This window comes from Barbus barbus, assembly GCF_936440315.1.
Source record: "Barbus barbus genome assembly, chromosome: 2".
Lineage (NCBI taxonomy): Eukaryota > Metazoa > Chordata > Actinopteri > Cypriniformes > Cyprinidae > Barbus > Barbus barbus.
The window spans coordinates 16,398,349-16,422,544 of record NC_136730.1 but is presented as its reverse complement, the minus strand read 5'-3'; positions in this window follow the sequence as shown (position 1 = coordinate 16,422,544).

Here is a 24,196-nt window from a genome sequence, read left to right as displayed (position 1 = left end):
TCCGCAGTACGCCGGCGGTTGCAGGATAGCTTTAATTATTAGGCCGATCATGGGAGTAGGTCTAGAAGAGAAGGAAAAGAGAGAGCCCATCATGAAGAGCATCTTTACCTGTGAAGGTGAGATGTACTTGTAACTAGTGATATTGGTGTCAGAAGCTAACTTTTAACCTGTTCAAGGGAAAGTTCACCTAAAAATGGTAAAGAACCCTCATGTTGTTCTAAAGCTGGAACACAAAATTAGATATTCAGAAAAAAATGTCTTAGTGTGTTCCAGTGTTGTCTTGGGCCTCAACATGTTTTTCATATATACTTTTAGGTTCCTCAGAAAAAAGAAATGCTGTAAATTTAATTTTTGAGAATTGCATATATACATTAGCACACTATCATTCAAGGACGCATTGAACTTATCAAAAGTGAAAGTGAAGAGATTAATGTGCAAAAGTTTCTTTTAAACTTTTTATTAAAAATAATATTAAATAACAACAAGTTTTCAACAACAAGATATGTTTCTGGACAACCAAATCAGCATATTAAAATGATTTCTGAAGGCTCATGTGACACTGAAGAATTGAGAAATGACAGCTTTGTCATCACAGGACAAATTACATTTAAAATATATTAAAATAACATTTATTTTAAATTATAATAACAATCATAAACATAATAAATTACAATATTACAGTTTTTTTACTGTTTTTTTAAATACATATATACAGCAAGCCCCTGTGAAGTACTGATCCTGGCTTAATACAATTTGTATCCGTATTTTGAAAAGATACTGATACAATTTATAAGTTGCAAAATAAATGGCATTAGTGGTGTGGCTTTAGGAGGCCATAAATGAAGTCATTCTCAAAGGGAAAGTTATAAAGTCAAACAAAAGGTCAAATATTATTTTGTACTTGCAGAAATCATAGGGATTATAATATTGTGAATATTAATTTTTTTGTTCAAATACATATTTGTAGATCACCTCATTCTGCACAAATGTGGTTAAACACAATGGCTGCTTTATGAGTTAATAGTAAGAATAAAGGGCTGCTCTCGCAGAGGCATCTTTTTTTCTCTGCCGCCTGAAACAGATGATGGGCCATCTGCTAGAGGACAATGCTAATCACAGGGCGGCGTGCAACGCTGGTGTGGATGAATGGCCAGGCTGGGCTCTCACATGTCGAGTGGCTCGTCCCACAATGCCGAGCATCGGTCTGCCAAGTCCAGTCCTCTGCTCTGGCCCTGCCTCTTTCCTGTACCCACGCTCCCGCCAGACAGCCACCACACACATGGCGTTTCCTGTCAATTCAGGAAGTTTTTGGTTGTGGTCCCACTGATCCCACTGACACAAATGGGTAACAACATGGATGTTTAGTCATTTCCTACTTCCTCGTAGAAGTTACGGGTCAATGACTATTCTCTAAATGATCACTGATGGGTTACATCTGCATACTTTGAGAGGTTTTGTTTTGTTTGGATTTGACGCCGTTTTTTTCCCCCCGTCTCTCATCTGGTATTGAAGAATCGACTGGTAGATGTGTCAATTGAACTCAATTATCACAGTTATTATCTTAGAGAAGCCACTCTTGCGGTTTTAGAAAAGAGCGATATTTCGCACTACACTAAGCGGATACAGAAGCCAGGCGTCCCAAATACAGGCAGTTAACGTTAAATGGAGTATTACATTCTTCATCCGTTGATATTTCATGGGTGGGCCCCTGACACGATCACCCTTCCAACCACCTCAACTACAAATATAGCCTGCAAAAATCAAACAGCCATCCTCTTTCTCAGCATTAACGTTTACAACACCAGGAAATTGGTCCTTAATTCCTTTATCCTCCGAAAATGTGGGAAGCTAATCAGGCCTTACACATTTTTATGAGCGAATAAAAGCCAGTGCCAGGTTTGAGCACTGCGTTGTGTTGGGTGCAGAACACTGGTCCTGTCCTCATGTTCACAATGCTTTCTAGCTGTGGCTGAGGCTGCACTGCAACACTGTGTGTTTGACTAAAGAAACAACATGAATTAGGCTTGTACCCAAGGCTGTGATGCTTCCAGCTCTGCTTGTGTTGCTATTGTAGTGTGTGTTGAAGCAGATGTGATTGTGTAACAGCGGTGTCCCCGTTCCTGTCTGATTAGGTGTGTCCTCTTAAAAACGTAACAGCTGTGGCATTTTATGTGTATTTACAATGATGGATATACAATGCCACTAGCAGAAATTATAGGGAGTGCTGGTGATAAACTGAAAAAGTCTTGCAATTTGGAGCTTGTTAAAGGAATCGGGAGCGTTTGTGGAGGAAGCCAGATTGTAATGCCCCTCGGTCTCCATTTTGGGCCTGAGGCTTTGTCTTAAACTGTTGACTATGGTTTACTCTGGCTGGAAAACCTTGCAGATGTCAAAAACATTTGTGTGTAACAGCCTTAATATAATTCACTTACATTTTCTTACATTTTTAATTTAACGTCATTATAAATCAATAAATTAGAACATTATATTTAAACTATTAAAGTCATAGCTAATTGTTGTAAGCCTTTTAGGCGTCATGACAAATTACAATTAATATATAAATTTTTCTTTTAGTGTGTTTTTAGCTATTTAAAACTTTCATGCAGGGCCTATCTCTTTCCGTTCCTTTCCACCATGGCACTTCATTCTAATGTTCCAGGGCTTAGCAAAGCGGATTTCGTGTAGAAAATAAAAGCCCAGACAACTGCATTACTGTCCGACCTGTCAGGTTCTTTAAATATATGCTCAATCCTCTCTGCCAAGCCCTTAAAAGCAGTGCTGGCAGAGAAAGCAAACTGGGAGTGACAAAAGCACATCGTTTGGGGGGCTGTGAATTTAGTTGAGGAGAATGGACTTTTAAATGTATTTTTATACATTCACAAGGAGTTCATTCTGTTCCCTATGAATCAATAATAAGCAGTGTGCTACAGACCCGGGATACAATTATCCACCCTGAAGAAGCTCACCTGTCACAATGATGTCTGAGGAACTGAATATGCTGTCAGGTGTAATGGCATTCATTTCACTGTTCCCACAGAACCGGGGCCTGCAGCAGCTCTAACATGGCAGCTACTTAGGATTCCCCATCAGGCCCCAAAAAAAACATGACTGTATATACACTACACACACTCAGACATACTGTATATAGCTGTACTAAAGCAATGCAAATTCCATTAATACAGTATGCTCCAGCTCCTTACTGTTTCTGTTAATGATTCTCTTATTTTGTAGGGAACAAATCTTTTTAAAAAATGCGAATGATGAAATAATTTCAATAATAAGTGAATTTAAACAATTATTGTAAAATGATTTAAATTGCAAAATTCATAATATATAAATATATAAAATGCAACTGACCAAACATATAATGCATTTCTTGTCATACAGTATGAACAGCCAGTCAATATCAGTCAAGCTCTGTTTGATTCACTAAAAAACTGATTCAAACTCAAATGAGTCACTGATTCAGGAATTGGACTACAGTATACTGGTCACACTGTATGTTTCGTGTTATAGATTCACTACTTAATCAGATGCTGCTGAATTAGTAGTGTAGGAAACTGTCAGGGTATACATTTCTTTGGGGTTCAGTCTGCATCGAGGAGATGCATCGTGTGCAAGAACAGTTACCAGAAACAAATATCAGTTTAAAAAGAAGGAAACCATTCTCAACATAGGCATAAAAAGTACTAGTACAAGTAGTCACTTGAAAATGAACCATAATTATTTGAGAACAAAACTAATGTTGGTGTGTCTTGGTGGGCACATTTCTCTAACAGCTGCATGTATGGTAGCAGTATGCACACAGTTGTCGTGTTACAATTTTTTTTTATGCAACCCATCTGTTTTTGAAACAACCTTCAAAAAATTAAAAACAGAACATGTTATGCACTAAGGGCTTGAGTCCATCCTTTTGGTCCGTTAGGAGTCGCCCTATAGTGGGCAGCTCTGTTATGATGGGTACTGGGGAAGGTCCTAATAGGGCAGTAAATATTTGGTGGAGGGTAATGGGAGCGGATCCAACTGATTCTCAGACCAGATCACAGCAGATGTTTGCATGTTGTGCCTTCTGGAACAGACGCTATCACTCTGTTTATTTCACTTTATTTGACTACCTGATAACCAGCACCAACTAGAAAAATTCAGGAGAGGATCCTCTGAGAAACTTGTACACAAAAAAACAAAATCTTTTAGCATAGTGGATCTTATCCTTCATTTCACACAAGGATGCCTGCGAGAATAATTTTTAACAGCATTAATGAAGATGTTAACACATCTGTGACAAAAACACAATAAAAACGACTAAAACTGTAATAGTTTATATAATATCAATGATATGAATAACACTGGTGCACATGATATAGTGCTTTGAATAACAGCCTGTGGAAATACAGATTTCAAAGCATTTTTGGCCTCCAGTTTTAGTCAATATACTGTAATACATTTAGGGTTGCAAAAAGGTGGAAAATTTCGGGAACATTCCAGAAATTTTCTACACTTTGCAGGGTTTTTGGAATCTTCCAGGATTTTTTACCAGAAATGTTCCACCCCTTTGCAACCCTAAATACAATAAAATTAATACATTTAATAAATTCTAAATACAACTAATTAATAAATTCTAAATACAACTAATCCAAACCCTGTTGACTGACAGACCATCTTAACACCAAAGATAAATTTAATCACTGGAATTGAACAATATAAATACTCTAATTAACATGTGCAGTGACATTTGAATCCTTATATTTTCTTGGGCTCTTGTACATGTGCAGTTGTGTGGGCTGATTTGTATTGTAAACAGAGTGTTCAAGAAGAGACCAGACATAATTCAAATCCCTGATGGCGGGATGTTAAAAAACATACGTGTTGCAAATTGCGGCCCATCTGCTGCAGTGCATGGCTTTATGAGCGCGGAGCATTGCTCAGCGGTGGGTCAGGGATGGTGCAAACTGATTGATGACAGCGGAAGACCAGGCCACTCCCATTAACATGTAGACTTCAGAGAGTGTATGTGTGTATGTGTTAAAAGAGGACAGCACTGGGCTGTCAAAATTCATTTAACGGCTAACCATTCGAAAATCAAAGCCAGTAGTTAGGTCATATCATTAGCATAATGCATTTTCAGGCTATTTTCCTAACATGAATATTACCTTGAGATCATAATGACAAGAAAAAACAGTAATACTATTAAAAGTATGGTAAGAGTTTTATTTTAATTATATCCATTAATAATAATGCTATTATTTACTAATATAATGTTATTTGATATGCATAACAGATCACTACTCAATTTACATTAAATATTTTTTTATTATATATATATATATATATATATATATATATATATATATATATATAAGTCTAACCACTTACCAACTTGCAATATAATATTGTCGAATCATTTTCCATCAATCACTCATACCTAATAGACCCAAAGAGTGAAATGTGAATGGAAGTTAACACTGAGGCTTTCAGAGTGACAAACCTGGACGGCACAGGGAGGAATTGAATGAATACACAGAATGACAAACAGCCCTTTACTGTAACCTTTCAACAGAGAGCTCCAAGAGAGACATTACCCCGATGAAATAAAAGCGCTCACACCATTTGTGCTGCGGCCATCACTCCATCTGATGCCCTGTGTGTCGATGTCAGTGAAATGCTATTCATGTCATCTTTTCCAAATAATTTACCAAGTGCAATTAGCAGTCAGAAGTTGTCATCCACAGGCTTCTGGAAACCGTTCGGCAGAGGAGTTAACGTATTAAAGACACTTACAGCCTGCATTAAAAAATAAACGTGTGGATCTCTGGTGATTACCCGGCACCAGAAGAAAGAAATGACATTTCCCTGAAAAATTAGAAACAAACCTGTTTGACAGCCCCTGTTAGCTTAGAACAAATGGGAGACATGGGAAATTGTTTGACACACTTTCATAAAAAGCAAGTGAAGGCAACCTATCCTTTGGTGTCGGGTAATGACTCCTCGTTGTTAGATTCAATGGAAAAAGCTATTCGTACTGTTGTGTGATTGAAAAGAAAATTGAATCCTTTTGATGTTATAAATGTGTCTATTACTGCATTTGCACACAAAATTTCAATGGAAATTACAGAGAAAGGAGTGATTCTCTGAGGGAGGGGGATGACATATTGAATTCTATTCCGGCCTGAATATCAATATACTGTACGCCTGGCAGAATGACTCCAAAACCACATGATTTTTCACGCTGGCGTCAGAGTAAATAGGGTGAAAGGCTAAAATTGCAAAACTATATATATATAAATGTTAATGCATAGATATTTCCCAAACAACCTTCTCTATTTGCCACATAGTTCTAGGAAACTTTTCATTGCCGACTGCAGAAATCTCCCGAGGAGGTGCTCGGTCCCCGCAAAGTTCACAACGACTACAAAAACACTGGCGGTCTCTGTGTGGCGCACTTGCCATATTAAAGGGCCTTTTGATAGGGCCTCTAGTAAGATATAATAGAGCTGTTGTGCATTTACAGGTAGTTAAATAATCAGCAAATAGAGTTCAGGAGATGGGTTCAGCCCAGGTTTGTGAGAGGAATGTGTTCCTGAGAGCCCTATTCAATTTAAGACATTCTGAAGCTGCCACTTCATGCAAAACACTGCCACACCTCCCTGCTCTATCAAGACTATAGCCATTGAAGGTCCCCTTCAAAACACAGCAGTTGTCTTTAGCTCGGCGACTGTTCCTGGCTTCAGGTAATGCCGGCAAGTAGCAGCCAAAAGTTCTCTGAAAAGACTCTGTAATCGGGCCTCACACGCAGCGCTTTCGAAAACATCAGTCACCGCGGTTTGCGTAGAAAACAAGACTTTACAGCACAGAGTTAGAGAAATGTGTGCAAATATAATTAACAAAAGATAAAAACATTTCAAAGCAAGCTTATAAGACATGACCAGTGACCTAACACCCAATACGCAAGAAGCCTCACGACTAAACACACTGTCACTCCTCGTCGAGCATGAAGCACTCTCTGATCACTAAACTAGGGATTTTTCAATTGCCTTGATGAATACATTGAAAAGCTATTCAGCGATGCACGCATTTGATGTTCCAGGCCTATGATACAACATTTCTCAAGTCTGTGAAAAAGCTTGTAATAGCATCCTTTTGACGCATCTGTAATAATTATGGATACATTCAAATTGAACAGCGTTTTCCACACACTGGCGCAAGTCATTGTGGGGAACACACAAATCATTTAACTGACTAGTGATGTTAATATATCGGCACTTTTGAAACAACGCACAAAGGTACAATGATTGCTTCAATTCAAAGGCAGTCATATTACAAATCCAAATGTAAATCAAGGTTCAAAAAAACGTGTTTGCATTCATTTCCTACATTCTGGAGAACAGATTTGCAGAGAATGTTTAGCAAATAAAAAAAAAAAGCAGATGGCAACCCATTTTTTACACTCATTACCGAAGTAGATGAACAAAGTTTCCACCCCAAAGAACATTCAACCAAAACATCAGAATGATTAAAAACAAATCACTCTGTGTGTTGGGATCTTGGGAAACCCATACATAAGCACTAATGAATAATTTCAGCGCTACTCAAATCCACACAATTTGAGCATTTGCTGTGGCATTTCATGCAATCTACTCCTCGCTCCTGGATAAAGAGAGAAAGAAAAAAAACCCAGTGAAGACAGAATCTCTCTTTATTTAGAATATTCACACTCTTGTGAAGAGCCTGTATGTGTGTTGAAGCTATTTTCTCATTTTGAGGGTGAGAAAAAGATGAGTGACAAAAAACAGCTTTTGCTGTTAGCATGGGGGATATGACCCAGGGATGAGAGCTCATTTATTAGCATGCGATTAGCAGTATGGTGAGTGAGTGAGAGCTTTGGCCTGTCATGACACCGCTGCTGGGATCAGAGGACTGCAGCTGACAGAATAGTCCAGTTTATTTCTTTTTTGCCCTCCAAATCTTCTTCACAACAATTTCAGATAGCTACGGCAATCATAAACCATCTCATTTTCAACCTATGTCTTACTAATATCATAGAGACATCGGTGAAAATTCATCTATATCATGCATGTTTGGGCCAGTGCTGCTGGTCTAGCCCGTGGGGGAGATCTAAAATGATGAATCAATAGTGCAGAGGGAATACTCATGTCCTGGCAGAGGTCAATTAATGCTGGACAGTGTTGAATGGAGGCTTAAAGCACATTTTTAGTTGTCAGGCTTTCATTGATGGCCTACAGCTTTGGTCTACACAATGGTCTGAAAATCGAGTTCAAAATCTATTCAAATTAGGCCTACAGTACCATGTAAAGTCAAGTGACAGTGAATTTCTGGGGACTTCAATGTTTTACAAATGAGGACGTCTCCAAAAGGAGGTTTTTGGCGATTTTTTTTCAGGTTTTGCTGACTTTTGGGTACAAAAAAAGTCCCCAAAATATGGTTAAAGAGGTACACACACACACACTTACATTTCTTGACTGAACTAAACTACTAATCAGATCATTAAAATTAAGATTCAAATTAAAATGTAATGTGTCTCTCACACACATATACAATCATACATAGTAGGCCTATGGCATGCAGTGAAATGCTTTTTTTCAACTCTTCACACAAGAAAAGCATAGAATTAAAAAATTATATTATAAACTATTATTTAAATTATATTTTTATATAATTTAATACAATATATAAAATTATTACATATTATTTTTTTAAAACTAATTTAGAACTTATAAGACTAAAGTTACTGCCAAACTATATAGTGCGGAAACAATAAAATAAATGAATTAAACAGTTAAATAAATTGGCATTTACAATCTAAAGTAATTTTATGTTACACCGATTTTGCAGAAAACTATAGCAAGCTCTTTCTGGTTGAAAACCACAAATTCACTGAGACGGACTGATACTTACATTGCTTTCTTTACTATTCAAATTTACAAATCAAACTGATCATATTTTAGCTTTTGCACTATTCTATATAAGAGCAGCTGCTTCCCCTTCCTCTTCTGTTGTAAAATGCTGAGGTCTGTGGACCATTAATATCCAAACAGTAAGAGCCCCTGCATCAATATATCAGTATGAAGCCCTGGGAAGGAGGTCAGGAGCACAACCCTCAGTATATTCATCCTCTCACATTCTCATGTGCACACGCTTATACAAAGCACCAGCTAAACAAGCTCTGTCAAACTTGGTAATTACACATTCATCACCTCTGAGATGTGGCGGGGTGATTGGGATGCCTTCAGCAAGAAGCAAGCTTGTCACTCCGGTATTAACAGTTTCATTAGAACACAGTGATTATGCTAAATGAATCGACGCTAGGGCTCGACACCTTGGCCGTGAAACTGAGGAAATACTTAGAATGCAGCTCCTGATGCGCCGAGATGATAGAGGGTGGGTTCGGGGGGTGAAAATGCAAGGTTGGATGCACAAAGAAACTGATTATCAAATCTTTAATCCAATTAATTTTCCTCGGCGCAACAGAATACATCAGATTTATGAAACGGCAGTCCCACGCGGTCTGGAGACTGTGTGAACTGCTCTGATTGAGTTAAATTGAGATACAATATAATAATTATGAACTGACTCGCGAGACAAGGCAGGGCTCATCTCTGGCAGTGCGGTTCTATGGAGAAACTGTTTGTTTGTATTAATCACAGTCAGCTGCATGGGAGAAGGTATATTCACTTCACGCTCAGGCTACGGTCTCAAACAAAAACAACATCCTGGTTCTATGATTAAAGCGCTCTTGAGTGCCGCAAAAATGTCCTCTGAACAGATAACTTGAGATGATACCAGATCCAGCCGTACGTAACAAATGAAAAAGAAGGAAATATTTGCGTTGCCACGTTCCCTTATGGCCCCGTTCAAATAAACCGATGGCAGAATAATTTAATTACATGCCAGCTGGAAATTGATTTTGGTTAAATTGTCACAGAATACAAAATGAGCCAACTGGGCCAACAGGAGCATTTTCTACCTTATATTGGTTTCACTCTAAAGGAGGAGAAGAGCTATCCAGTAAGGTCAAAGACTCTGGGGTCAGAAATAAGCTGGCGAACAAAGGCTTCCCTACAAAAGCTTTGACTAACAACCCAATACAAAGCAACGGCCAGCTGGAACCCTGTCGCTGTCCTTGCACTAGCTAAATCAAGCTCTCTCTTAGATCTCACGGCCATCCTCCATTTGACTGTCTTGAAGGAAATCAGAGAGAATTCCACAGAGAACTCAGGACAATTTGGTGACAAAGATGTAATGATATAGGAAATTATCTTCAACAAGTACCGTAAAGGTCAGGGTAATTACATGCCAGATAGAAAAACAAGCCTGACCCTTAGCAATGCGTACAATTCCTCATTGATTTTCTATAGACAGAGAATTTAATAAATTTAGCTACTGTAACCAGATCAGGTGGTCAATCATTGTCCTATTTTCAAAGCCCTTGATGAGAGATGTGGTACATCAGGGGAAAAAATAGAGCATTGTTCTACTTAATTACAGCATGTCAGAGACAAGAACATATTTGCATTTTAAACAAGCACTTAATCTGATTGGAGGACAAATGTTATAAATTTCATTAAATATGTGGAGGGCAGCACATGCTGTCTCTTCTCTGCAGAAAAGAGGCTGCTGGGGAGATCTGGCTAAAATAACCCAAGTTTGCAGCATTCCAGAAAGAAAAAAGAAAAGAAAAGAAATAATCATAAAAAAAAAACTTTCTATCCATTTCTGATTCCTGATTCATGTTTTCTTCCAAAACTTGGTATAGTTTGCAGATGTTTTTTTCCCCTTTTCCTATCAATGTTTAATTTCTTTTCCTAGCTTTTTCAAGATCTTTTTTTTCCTTGGGTTCAAATATTAGATGTATACGGATCTCGAGAAGAAAGAGGGAGGAAGGAGACTGAAACGCATGGATAAATAATAAAATCAACTGTGTGCCCTAACAATTTATGACCATTTTCTCACAATTTCCTGCAGTCAATTTAAAGTGTGCTCCACTGCTTCCTGCATATCTAACAGCCTCCTCAGTGTCTTTATCTACAATTCCTCTTATTTACAGATCGCTGGTGGAACAGCTGCTCCTACACTTGCCCCGAATCCATGAAGTGATGTTTTGCAATATACCATTTAATTTTTAATGCTGATATTCATTTCTCCTTCAAAACACTAGAACTTCCATGGAGAGGCGGCTTTTGATGACAACTACACAACATCCAATAGACTGAAAAATGGTGGAATTAATGGAGATAAACAGAGTGATATCAAGCAAACAAACCAGAGGGTAAACACAGGGGAACTTTACACAGTAAATATACATTTTGTGAATGTGAAATGAGAGAGAGAGAATGATTTCCGTCTAGTTTGGCGACTGTTTTTAGAGTATATCAAAGAGCGCTGAGAGGAATTAGTAGAGAAAAAAAAAAAAAAACACTACAGCGTAAAAGTAATAACAAAGGTAGAACTTTAATCTAATATTTAAATAGAAATAATATAGAAATAGAAATAAAAACAGTTCCCTACTAGTAAAAGATTGATTGAAAAATACTACATTGTTGATATACAAACAAGTATGAAAGCAATCTATACAAATAGAAATACATTTTGAAAAAGCAGACAAAGTAACTCTAAATATTCTATAGAGAGAGGAAGAAAGCGATACAGAGACAGAATCCAAGCACCTGTCTAACAAAAGCGGAAGGCTTTCTAAAATGAGCATTTACACACAATTACACTAGAGAGGCCTGCTGCCATTGTCACCAGCCTGTTCTTCCGTACCCCCTCCTCCCAATGACAAAAAAAAAATGATGAAAAAAAATTTCACCAAAGCAAGTTGTGATGCACCTGCATCTGCTCATTCATAGGGTGTGATGGGCTGGATCAACGCCAAGGCTTCCTACTACAACCAGCGCCAGGGACCGTACATATTGATTTGCAATACAGCATAATAGGCCATCAGCTTAATTATTACTGAAGAGAGCACATTGTTCTCCGGCATTTTTCGCCCTTCCAATCCCAGAGAATTGCACAGAAAAAATGAATGACTCATGATGCCTTCATTTGCATAACTTCCAAACAATATGCTTTATTGGAGATTGTTGAATGAAGCTGCAAGTTTATTTGTATGTCTGTGTGAAGTTGTGAATAGCAAACATTTTTGCTCCTGGTTCTGTGATTGTAGTTTGTGTTGGTAAAAAAGAGAGGAAAAGAGAGGGAAAAAGAGCAAAAGAATGCAAGAGTGTGACAAAGAAAGAGAGAACAAACAAATGAATGAAAGAGAGTGAAAGAGAGAAACAGCAATAGAGCAAAAGAAGCGAACAAAAAAAGACACTAAAAGGTGGCGAAAAGAAAATAGAAACAGCTAAAGCAGAGATAGAAAATAGTGAAAGAGCAACAGAACGAAAGGTGAAAAAATAGCAAAAGAAAGAAGATAAAACAAAATATAAGGGAAAAGGGAAGGGCAAAGGAAAAGTAAAGGCAAAAGTTAAAGGAGAGGTGAGGTGAGGAAAGACACAAGGAAAAAGAAGCTGAGAGCTCTGCTCTGTCTGATGATAAAATTATTCATACATTGTAAGTCTTGGCTTGCACATCACAGGAAGTTCAGAAGTAGACTCTGTCTAGAAATGGGAAGTGGGTGGAGCTTCAAAGGAAAGAACGGCACAGGAATCAAAAACTGCCTGAATTTAAGATGTGTGTGTAGGGCAGGCGTTATATATTTGATGAGGAAACAATGAGACAGAGAGAAATGCATTTTTATGTGGGTGTTTAAGTGTGATTATACTTGGTTGAACTCAAAATACAACATTTATAATCAACATTTCTAAACAAGAGAGAACTCACAGTATCTAAATGCAACTGCATTGTAAACATCCACACGCATGTTTCAGGAAGTTTCATGTATAATAAATTGTATTGCTTATGAACCAAAACAACAAACCTTCGGCTTTCGGTAATGGTTAGTATTCTACTATTCCCCATATCTAATATTATATAGTTATTTGACTGGGCAAGACCCTTCAATATAGTTCTCTAATCGCCTATAGACACCAAAGTCAATAAGCCAATAAAAAGAAAAAAATGTAACAAGCAAAAAGACACAGCAAATTACTCATCTGTCATTCAGCTGACACTTTATCCAAAGTGAATTCAGCAAGGAAACCTTTGATCTTTTGGTTACCAGCCCAGATCTTTACCCAAGCTACACCCTTTTCACTAATGATGTCAATAACGTTGAAATGCCAAAGAGCGGGGGCTGCTGGGATTGCTGCACATCCTTTTTCAGGGACACGAGACTGTTTTTCAATCACTTATGCTTTGAGACAGTGGCTTGTTTTTGCCCTCATTTTTATTATTTTATTTCTGTTCTTTTCTCGCATGGCTAGGTTAACTGAGGTTAGTCTGGGTGGGTAAGTCAAAAGCCCGTCGAATGAAGGAACTGCATCTATGTGCTGTAGGCTCTGCATGAGAAAGCTGGGCGGCAGTTTTTCCCAGTGTGAGAGTAATGAGAGAATAGAGTGAGGACATGCTTTAATGTGCCGTGGGTCTGGTGGTCAGGTCCAACGCTCCGTGTTCAACGGAATCACGCCTCTCCGACTGGCCTGCTCAGGAATGCCTGGGACTGTTTGTGTTGGACCGTCGTGCGTGTGGTTTTAACCCATTTCCTAGTACCAGGCACAACAGTTAACTCATAGAGAGAACAAAATGCCACTTCTTCCCAACGGCTCGACAAAAACTGCTGCAGGGAGAGCTCGTAAAATACTATTCAAACATATCACTGAGGAAACCAATAACAAGCAGAGCTTTATTATTTAAAAAAATAAAAATATTAACAAACTGGTGAAAAGATCGCTGTTCATGTGTCTGGTTTTCTTTATAGGACTTCTTTATAACAGTTGGAGTTGTTGGATCTGCGCATGTCTAAAAGCAGCTCTGGATTTGTCCGAACAGACTATGTGGAAGGTGAGCGAGAAATAAAGCCACGTCCCAAGGCAAATTTGCAGTTCTGAGGACACGGCAGCTTTATTCATGTCAGCAAACAGTGCAGCAATCTCCCAGAGAAATGGGCTTTGTGTCTACGAGGGTCCCAACAGAGCGGGCTCACAGATCTCTCCAATCTAATGCCTGGTCTGTGAACAGAAAGCACACAGAACAAGCAGGGCCAATTCCCAGCCTCCCCAGCCCCCTCTCCACCAGCACAGCCCACCCCTTGCCCACACTGTTTTCTTTGGCTGGCCGCAAAGTCCATGACAACTCCAGCAAGGGACTTATTGTTAAGACTTGGAGGGGAAAAAGCTGCCAGACAGGTAAAACTGTCAGGTGGAAAAAAGAGATATACTGTGGAGATGTGTGACAGATACAAAGAAAGCATTGTTTAAATATTAAAAATACATAACACGAACAGCTGCCATTGTGCTGCCAACTCACTTAAGTAGTGTGTTATACTAGGTTTCAGGGTGGTGATATTTATCCATATCTGAAACATGCCAGAAGGATCAGTCAGTGCAAGTGAAATGTATGTTCAGGTTTTCATTTCTCATTCACCAATTACCTCATCAATCTCAGTACTTCTTATTTCATTATGTGAGACAATAAACTTGTATGTAGCCCAGTATTCCTGTGTGGAAAAAGAGGCGGATGAACAGCAAGTCACACTCTATTTTAATGTGTTGTTAGTAGCTACATTTACACTCACCCAAATAATCAGATTGATGAGGACTCAATCGAACTGAAAATTCTACATTAACACCTGAATCAATTAAGTTTAGGGTTCATATAAAAAGAACCTTCAGAATCTGAAAACAGATTGGATTCATTCGGTTTGACGTAAATTAGTGCATGTAAACAGATCTCATGTGAATTACAATATTTTCCCCCTCACAAGAATAAGTTGCAATGAAACAACTCCATGGAACTGTATAAAATATTCCATCAATGCCCTGCTTATGCTGTATTTTGTGGTAGATCTTTTCATTGTTGTGGGAGGCAGTACGATCAATGTGCATTTGTCAGAAGTGCATACTGATTATACATGACAAACGTAATCTGCGCTGTATTTTAGTAGCCCTGACAATGCATAAATTGTCTGATATTTAAGGCTGAAAGGATAAACTTTTCCATCTTTGACACAAAGGAAGTGAAAATGCTAAGAAGCTGCAAGGGCTAGAGCAAAAGAGGTTTGATTTGACAAATGAATACTTGAGCTCTGTCCAGATGGAGGAGGAAGGAGATGAGGAGGGAGAGAAAGTGAGAGAGTCTCATCAGTGGCTTTCAAGCTAGGATGTTTCATTATTACTCGTCTTTTGTCTGACTCTCTGTAGATCCTCCCTACTCTTGAGGCACGCTGCTGATGCTGGGTTAGGTGTGCCAAGTGGTTTTCAATTCAAAATTACAGTCCTTTTTCTGTTTCACGTCACTGGAAAAAATATGTAATGCATAAAGCCAAGCTTAACAGAGCAAGATGTGCAGAGCAGACTGCCAAAAGTCTTCCCTGTCTACTATGGCACAAAAAGACAATGAGAAGCATAACACAGAACCATCACAATGCTGTCACTGCTCTTTTGCTTAAAATGGTAGTGAATTGCACCCAGGGGCTAAAAAGTACAAGTATTATTAAAGTGACCTTTATTGCTTATGCTCTCTATATATCTAGACTTCTGAAGTTGCTTAAGTAGAAAATCTCATCTGTGGAATTTAAATATGAACATTTTCATGTTTGCCACATTGAAATCAGTGACGTCAATCCTGATGTGATACGTTTTAACATGCTATATTCCAATGTACACACAAATGTGAAAAAAGTTTGAGAGCTGCCTTGTTAATAACATATTTTGGGGCATAAAGACCTGGAATATAATGTAACAGAGGTCATATGGAGTATTGTTAGGGTACTTTTGGTACCGTTATAGTGTTTTTGTCACACCATTCACTTTGATTCTATGTAAAAGAGCAACACTGTGGAAAATATGTAACGTAAAAAAGAAAGCAAGTCATACAGGTTTGGAACAACATAAGAGTGAGTAAATGATGACAGAATCTTCATATTTGGGTGAACTATATCTCTTTGTAAACACACAGTTTGGCAGTTAAGGTATACTTAAAAACTACTGCACCAAATGAATGCAGAACATGCAGCTTTAAATTCACTCATTTCAGAGTCTATTTTTTTCAATTGAGCCTGATTGGCTAAGCGTTCCATGTTCTGTTGACAAATTGGTTCTAAACATAATCACCCTTTGGACCTGAGTCATGGACCTGTGATTTATGCCACACATAAAGCATACAGACCATACAGACCAGTGCCAGATATGAAATGTATTACTTGAGGTCAATAAGCAGGGGAGGCTGCATTTCAAAAGTGCTGACCCATATGTTTGCCAGGGCAAGACTCAAGCGCTTTGTTATAATATATGGCTGCCTGTCAAAAGCATTGTGACAATCAAATGACTTTATGTTTGGAGACGGAGAGGAAAACAGAAACAAAGTGTTTTAACGGCATAACAAAAAGCAATACTTCTATGAAACTTTACTGCAGTCTATATTTGAGCATTCCTCCTCTGACCAAAAAAAGCTTGGAAAACCACCTTTTCCTCTACTGTATAAAAGGGGCATAATTTCACAACTTCAAGGCCCTTCCCTCTTTATCAGAGGGCTTCTTTGCCATAAAGATAAGTACTTTGTTCCATCTTAAATGGGATTTTCCATAAAAGCCACAGTAAACACTACTTCCAAGGCAAGGCTTCCTCCCCATAATTTTTCTAAGCTTTGCCTTTATGAGAGCCAATTAACTGTAAAGTGAAGAGGCAGTCGCGTCCATGTTAATTGTTTCCCCCATTCACAGAAACGCTTGGAATGGGAGCTGTTCTTCCACTGTAGCTGGCGCTTGGCTTCCTCTGAAGGGAAAATGTGCACGCAGATGTACAATAGTATAAGAATGATTGCATAACTTGCATCAGTCTATGTTATAACTTAGCATGAAAAAGAGGTCATTAAAAGTAAATTAGTAGAAATTGACTAGTGATATCATTTTCATTTAGCAAATTCAAAAGAACAGCTTTTATTTAAAACAGATATTTTAAGTAATGTCTTTCAAAAAAAAAAACTTTAATATAATTAATTTAAAATATTATTTCTTTGACACCAAACTATTTTTTTTAGTGCTCCCCAACTACACATCAGGAACAGAACTTAGAATGTTTCTGGAGGTCATAAAGAACAATATTTTCACTGGCTAATGTCAGTGTTCATCAAGACACCCAAAATAAATCATGTCTGTATAAACAATGTGCTTAGGCAAAAGCCAAAGAATGAACTAGAGTGTTAAAATTCTAGTCCTTATATAAGTTGTTCACGTGAGACAGCCAAAAATAGCAATAATTTGAATCTTTCATAAAGACAGACAGGTCAAACAATACAAGTCAGTTTTGCTGAAAGAACAGCTATTTTTTTTTATATCGGGGTTCACAGCCAGCAGTGTGCATGCTGGATCAATGTATGACGTTCAGTCAGGTAGGGGTAGGGGTATTCCAATTTATTTGTTTAATTTGAACCATTACAACAGCTTAAAGGTCAACTCACACTTTAGAACTTTATAATTAATGCATTGTAAATTCTGATCTAATGAAATTTTCAAAATATCTACAGACACTTTAAGAAAGCGTTGTTTATAACAAACTCGTGGACCCCAGAAGACATCAGTCTTAACATCTTCTGCGATGTTCTTTCCTAAAAAAAATAAGTAGAAGAAGAAAAATTGTGTGCAGTAGTTAAACCTCCAGACATATGTATCTGAAGGTCTATTTGCAGAGCACAGCACTCATCCTCATGATTGTTGGATAAATACTGAGAGGTTGTGTAACCTCTGAAGCAGGGTTTCTCACATCATTGTGAAGGTTCATCATCATAAATCTTGGTGTTCCCCAGAATATCACTTCGCCTCCCTGTACAAAACTTAAGAGGCCGTCTGCCAATCACTAAGCAGTCATATTTACAGGAACAGAGTCGCAAGGTCATGACATACACACATCAATTCAAAACTCCCCAGACCTTCGCCAACCTGTGGAAATCAGTCTATCTCCTTCTGGAACATGGATCCCACCGCCGTTCCCACTGCCAGTACAGCAGTACAATTCCAACAAAGCTTTTTTTTCGTTCTCCTCTTTCAAAGAGCACGATCAATACAGCACGCAGTACGCACTGCTCCCACAAAGGCCGAAATATATGTAAACTTTTGTTTTACACGCAGTGTCTTTGGAATCCACTTCAAATAGAGCACACTTCAAACACTAGGCCCCCATAAGTCTTTGATCTGATTCTGAATGCAGTAAAGTTATGTTGCATTAAATTTTAAAAAGTGGACTTAAAAAACAAGAGACTAGTGGGAAAACCTGTACAGAAGTAAAAGAAGAAGAAAAAAAGTTGTATTCAACCAGAGAACAGTATAAGGTTCATTAATGCACAATATCTCTGAAGAAGCCAAACAATCGATTGCTGCTCTCGAATCCCTCAAAAGATAATGCAGGATTTCAGCAAACACAACACAAATAGAAAGATTCTCGAAGTCAAAAGAAATGCCACTTAATGACTAATAAATATGAAAGTTGGAGAAAACTTTCAAAGGCTTTTGGAAAAGTCCAGAATGAAAAGACAGAAAAAAGATTTATTGCATAAGTGGACTTTAAGTTTGATGGGAAATGGGCAAGTCAGCTAAAACAGGGTACATGTGCACTTCTATTAGTGCCAGCAGGTCTGGGAACAAATAACCTCACACGATCCAGAATGCATGTGATTTTCTCTGGCTTTTTCCTACATGAGAAGTCAAATATCCAAATGTGATTTCCCAAAGAAATGTGAGGAATTAAATGATTTTGATTCTCTCTGTACTTCTAATGAATAAACGTTTGGAAAATATAAATGTAATTGTATTGCTATAAGTACTTAGATAATCTAAATAATGAATCCACTGCCATTTAAAATTTTGGGGTCAGTAAGATAATGATACAAAATATATATATTATACATAAACTTTTGACATTTTAGTCATCTAATTCTGAAAAAAAAGTATCATGGTTTCTACAAAAACTTTAAGCAGCACAACTGTTCTCAACATTACTAAAAATATAAATAACAAATTCTCCAAGATAACAGATAACAAAAAACTTCAATTTTTTGCTTATTTATAATAAGTAGTACAGCAGTTGTAGTAGTGTGCGTTATATGTACCAATAAACAGCCAATTGCAAGTTAATAAGCAACTGGTTAATAGTGAATAGTGTTCCCTAGTCGCTTGATTAATGGTTGCTGAAAATTTCACTTTGCTATCACAGGAATACATTATTATTTTTTTAAATATAATAAAGAAAAAGCTACTTTAAATTGTAAATATGTGCCACAATATTACTGGTATACTGTATTTTTTATCAAATATATGCCGCCATCAAAACATAAAACAAGTTTTGAATAGCAGTGTACATTTAAAACAATTCTTGCAAAGGACTATTTAAATGACTATTCACAGTAGTGCTAGTGGTAACATACTGTACATGCTATGCAATAACTGCATGTAGAACAATTCTAAAACAAAAACAGTGCATTATGCCTTTGATCCACTAAAAAGAACTAACTTAGCTGTAGATAATAGTGTTGTCATACCAAAGACAAAATAGTGCTGGAAACTATGTCAGAGCATATGGGCCAGCAGAATGCATGTGTGAGAACCGTTAACGGAACAAAATGTAATTTGTTGAATACACTATATACATACAGTAGAAAAGAATAATAAATACCAATAAAAACTGCATTATGGATGTTTTCCCCATCTTTTAAATAATCCATTACTTTCAAGTTAATCTAAATTTAATGAATTCTGTTTTCATTAACTATTTCATTACTATCATCTTAAACTCTAAACGCTGGAACCTTCAACAATGACCTTTTTTTGAGGAACTTTTTGTCTTCATCATTGTAAGTGACAACTGTTAAAATATTATAGAATAATTGAGTTTAGAGGTGCGTCTATATTTGGGGTGGGGATCACTTCCATTAGAGCATGATTAAATAATGATAAGCTGGTGGATTTTTACTGTGGCATCACAGTGAAAGGAGCCCATGACCCACTTAAAGCCTTCACATCTGATACATAGCCACCCTTTGATAGTTCTCTCAATGCAGACACTATTTGACAGTTACTTTCGGGTATTAAAATGTGCCTCTCCATCACTACTACTTCTTTTTTGCCCCCTCCAAAGAGTATGTGTGTTCAACGAAGGTCATGCAGATCCGTGGTCTAAGGTGAATGTGACTGAGTGATGTCTCCTATAATCTATCGGACATGTTATTCCAGTGGAGGATATGAGGCGGACCTCATGAAACATTTATCTGGGAAGAGTGGCTAAGGAGAGATATAGATGAAAACAGAGATGATGGAAAGAGAGACCACAATTCCAAAAAGGACACTGATGAATACCTGTAAATCACGTATGTGTTATATTTCTCAAACATGACCAATGACGGTATGCAGCAAAGGTGTGGGGGAGAATGGAAGACAAAAAAAACAACAACATTCAAGCATTCAAGGTGAGATGTCAAACTACAATAATGGGCCAATCATTAATACAAAGCTTTATGAAGACCTGAAAAATCAGTAGTTCATACAATAGATCATATTTAAACCCCTTCCTGGGCTCTCACTTTAACAAATGCACACACACATGGGTATCTACATGCACCTCTGTGCTGCTGCATGAGTTAAACACGCTCTGGAAGCTTATAAAGGCTTTGTGAGTTCTAACTCTTAAAACAAAGCCCTCAGGCTGAGATCTCGTACAAAGCTCTTAAGCTGCCTGTGTTCATGGTGTGCCGTGCCAGCGCTGAGCTGTGTACAGAGGACAGACTACTGCCTACTAGAGGACCGATTCATTCTTCCTGTGATTCCAGCGTCAATAATACACAATCTTTTACACAGAGACTTGCAGCGGCCCTGAACTACAAGGTTATCATATTTTCAGCCAGGCTTTTTCTTGAAGTTATCCGTGAGGAAATTAATAAGCACAATGTTATTTCGGACATGCTTTTTTTCTATGACAGCCATTTCTTTGAATTATCATTCAAGGTTGAAAGCCTCATGCAAAACCATCTAAACCATATCTGAGTCTGACACAACAGTCTCTTGACTTCCAGCCAAGTTCACTTGGAAATCTGTCTCTGCTCCAAACAAAACGAGTGACAACAGAGCAGTGAAACATGTTATTTTATTAAATCTGACTATCTCTTCAGCGAGCACAATGGCAGGGGATCATGGGAAAACACTCTGGCTTTGTCATAAGTTACAGTGAGTCTGGAAAATCTCTGAGCTCAAATGACCGGCAGTGTGTAAGGACTGATAAAGAACAGAGCCCGGACGATTAACTTAATTTATACTTGGCCATCCAAGGATCTATCAGACTATTATCCTCTCTTCATTCTTACAGCGGTGCTGTAACGTGCAGTACAGGCTAAATGGCAAGGAGACGTCGATGAAGTTTATGTGGGGGCCAGACATTTTAGAGGTCAATTTTGTAATTCCATTCAATGAACTTCATTTTCAGACGTTGGTTAAAAGCCTGGAAACCACTTGAAACATTTGAAGAGCAATTCCAGCTCAACAATAAGGGTCAGGTTTGGGTCATTATCTGGTGAGGAAGAGCGTGAAATATTTCTGAGCTGACCTCCATCTATTCACATTTCAGAGTAATGATGTGGAGAGGAAGAAGAAGAGAAGATCATTGATACCTTTAGAATACTTTTTATACATCTGCCATGTTTGCATTGTCCTTTGACCCGTTTGTTTTTTGACCTGTAATGTAACAACAACAGTTGAGGATATAATTTACTCAGGTGTAAATTTAGCCATGATGAGAGTACATTTTCTTTGTACCATTAGCACTTAGACTTGAAAAGAGTGGCCTGGCTCACAGTTCTCCTATTGACTCTTGTGGCCTTACGAGATAGCAGGGTCAAATTTGATTTGCATACTGTGTGGCATGGGAAGCATATTCGGTCACTGTACCACTTGTACAAGAAAAAGTACAACATTTCAGAAATCTCCTGCAAGAAACTGAATAAAAAAATGTCAACATTCACACAGTAAAAATGCTTTTACTATCAATAGTTATTCAGTCTCTATGGACACATTTACACAACACCGTTTTCAACCAAAACATTTTTTTTCCCCGTCTCGGCCAGTCATTTACACAACAACTACGCTTTGGGGGCCAAAGTGTTTCATTTCAAAGTTATCGTGTCAGTGTAAACTACAAAAATGCTAATTTGAGAAAATGATGTAATACGGGCATATGTGTGTACTGTACGTGTGTAGACACATTGCATTTCTTTACAAAGTGACATTGCCAGCAACTGGCCTGGCATTCATAATACACGTTTTTTGTTTTTTTGGATCCGTGTGAATGGGGATTGTTTTGACAACGTTGTCTTCTGTACACAAAACTTTTGAAAATTGTAACTTAGGAAAAACGTTTCCTTTTTTTAGTACTTTGTTGTTGTGTAAACATTCCCTGTATTTGTATCAAGTTCAGTACTGAAAGCAGCTTGAATCCAAGATTTTGATCCCTGTCCTCATCATGTCCCATCCAGGTCCACCTCCACCTATATCCGTTCTGACTCCCTCTATCTCTTTCTGTCTCTCCTCAGTAGAAGCTCCCCCCTTTTCAGCCCACACAGGGTTGATCAGCTGGAGGAAATCAAGCCCCACTCTACATTTCCTCTCAACTGATTAAGATAAACTGCTTTTCAGCCATGGTTACCCCCGACCAATCAATTAAAGCAATCAATTAAAGGCCTGCCGGCTGAGCCTTTGGTAATTGAGGGTTGAATAAACATAGGCCTCTGATACCCATGTTAAAGCAATAACAAAACCAGAGCCATGAAAGGCGCTTGAAAAATGTAATTTTTGGGATTTGAATAAGCCGCTATTGTAAAACATCTAAAAGGGGGAGGGGGTCCTCTGGCTCTGTCCTTTTTCATTTTTTTCCCCTGTGTTTCTACGCGTTGCCTGGAATAGCACCTCAGGATGTTAAATATTGAATCTAATCGTCTTTACAGTCTTTTCAATTTTGCTATGAAGACAATTTTTTGAAACTGCTAGCGTTATTCAAACATGTGCGATGTGCCAGTAAATTTTCCAGTGAAAACAGTTACACTGGGCAGAATGAACAGACTCTTTGGCCAGTCTTGGGTGTGTGGTCAGAATCAGCCATAAGCACTTGGGTTAGTGAGTGTATGGTTTCACTAATTCAATCATGACATTTATCCTGCCTGAACTCAGCAGTCCAGTCAAAGGAAAAAATGGAAGGAAAAACAACTTTATCCTTATTTAAACCACAAGTTTTTGAAGGAACAAGACAGGTACACTTGTCCATAGTAACTTTTAACAATACTTACAGAAAGCGTCTCTGATCACCATTGGATTTAACTTGTATTGACAGCCTCTTGTAAATCTGAGGAAGCCTGACATTAATGACAATGAATTTAAGAGAATACATCCACAAGATTCAAGATAACTCACTAATACTGTAGGCTTCCCTCATTTATTAGTCTTTAACAAGAGCCTTTCAGCTTTTTATGACACATTTTTTACTTGCTAGAAGTCTTATAATGTTGAGGCTGTGCGTTTGGTTTGAATTAGTCAATTTTTTCTGAGGTTTTCTGACTGGGACTCCTCTGGATTTTTCTCAGGTTGACGTGACATGCTTTTATATCTGTCCTGGCTGTCAGTCATAAACAGTAAACAGTTTAAATCTATTTTTATATTCTTAAATCAAATACAGCATTAGAATCTGCATTAGTTTAATAACTTGTTATTCAGTTAGTTAGGAATTGCAACAGAATAATTAATATTGTTACAATTACAAGAAAAGAGAAAAATCAAGGATATAAAATGAAGGATATAAAAAGGATAAAATCGTCAAAGTAATAATTATGATTTTTGTATACATTTTATAATAAATTCGGACCCATCTTCTATTACTGTCCTAGACTATGATTCAGAATCATCTGATATAATATTAAATTAGCCAATGATTCGGTTCTTAAAGGAAAACGTAAAATGCTTGAGAAATGAAAAAGTTGCAACTTCACAATCATAAAGTGTAAAAAGAAAAGCATAAATCACACACACTTTTCAATATGAAATCTAAGGTTTGAT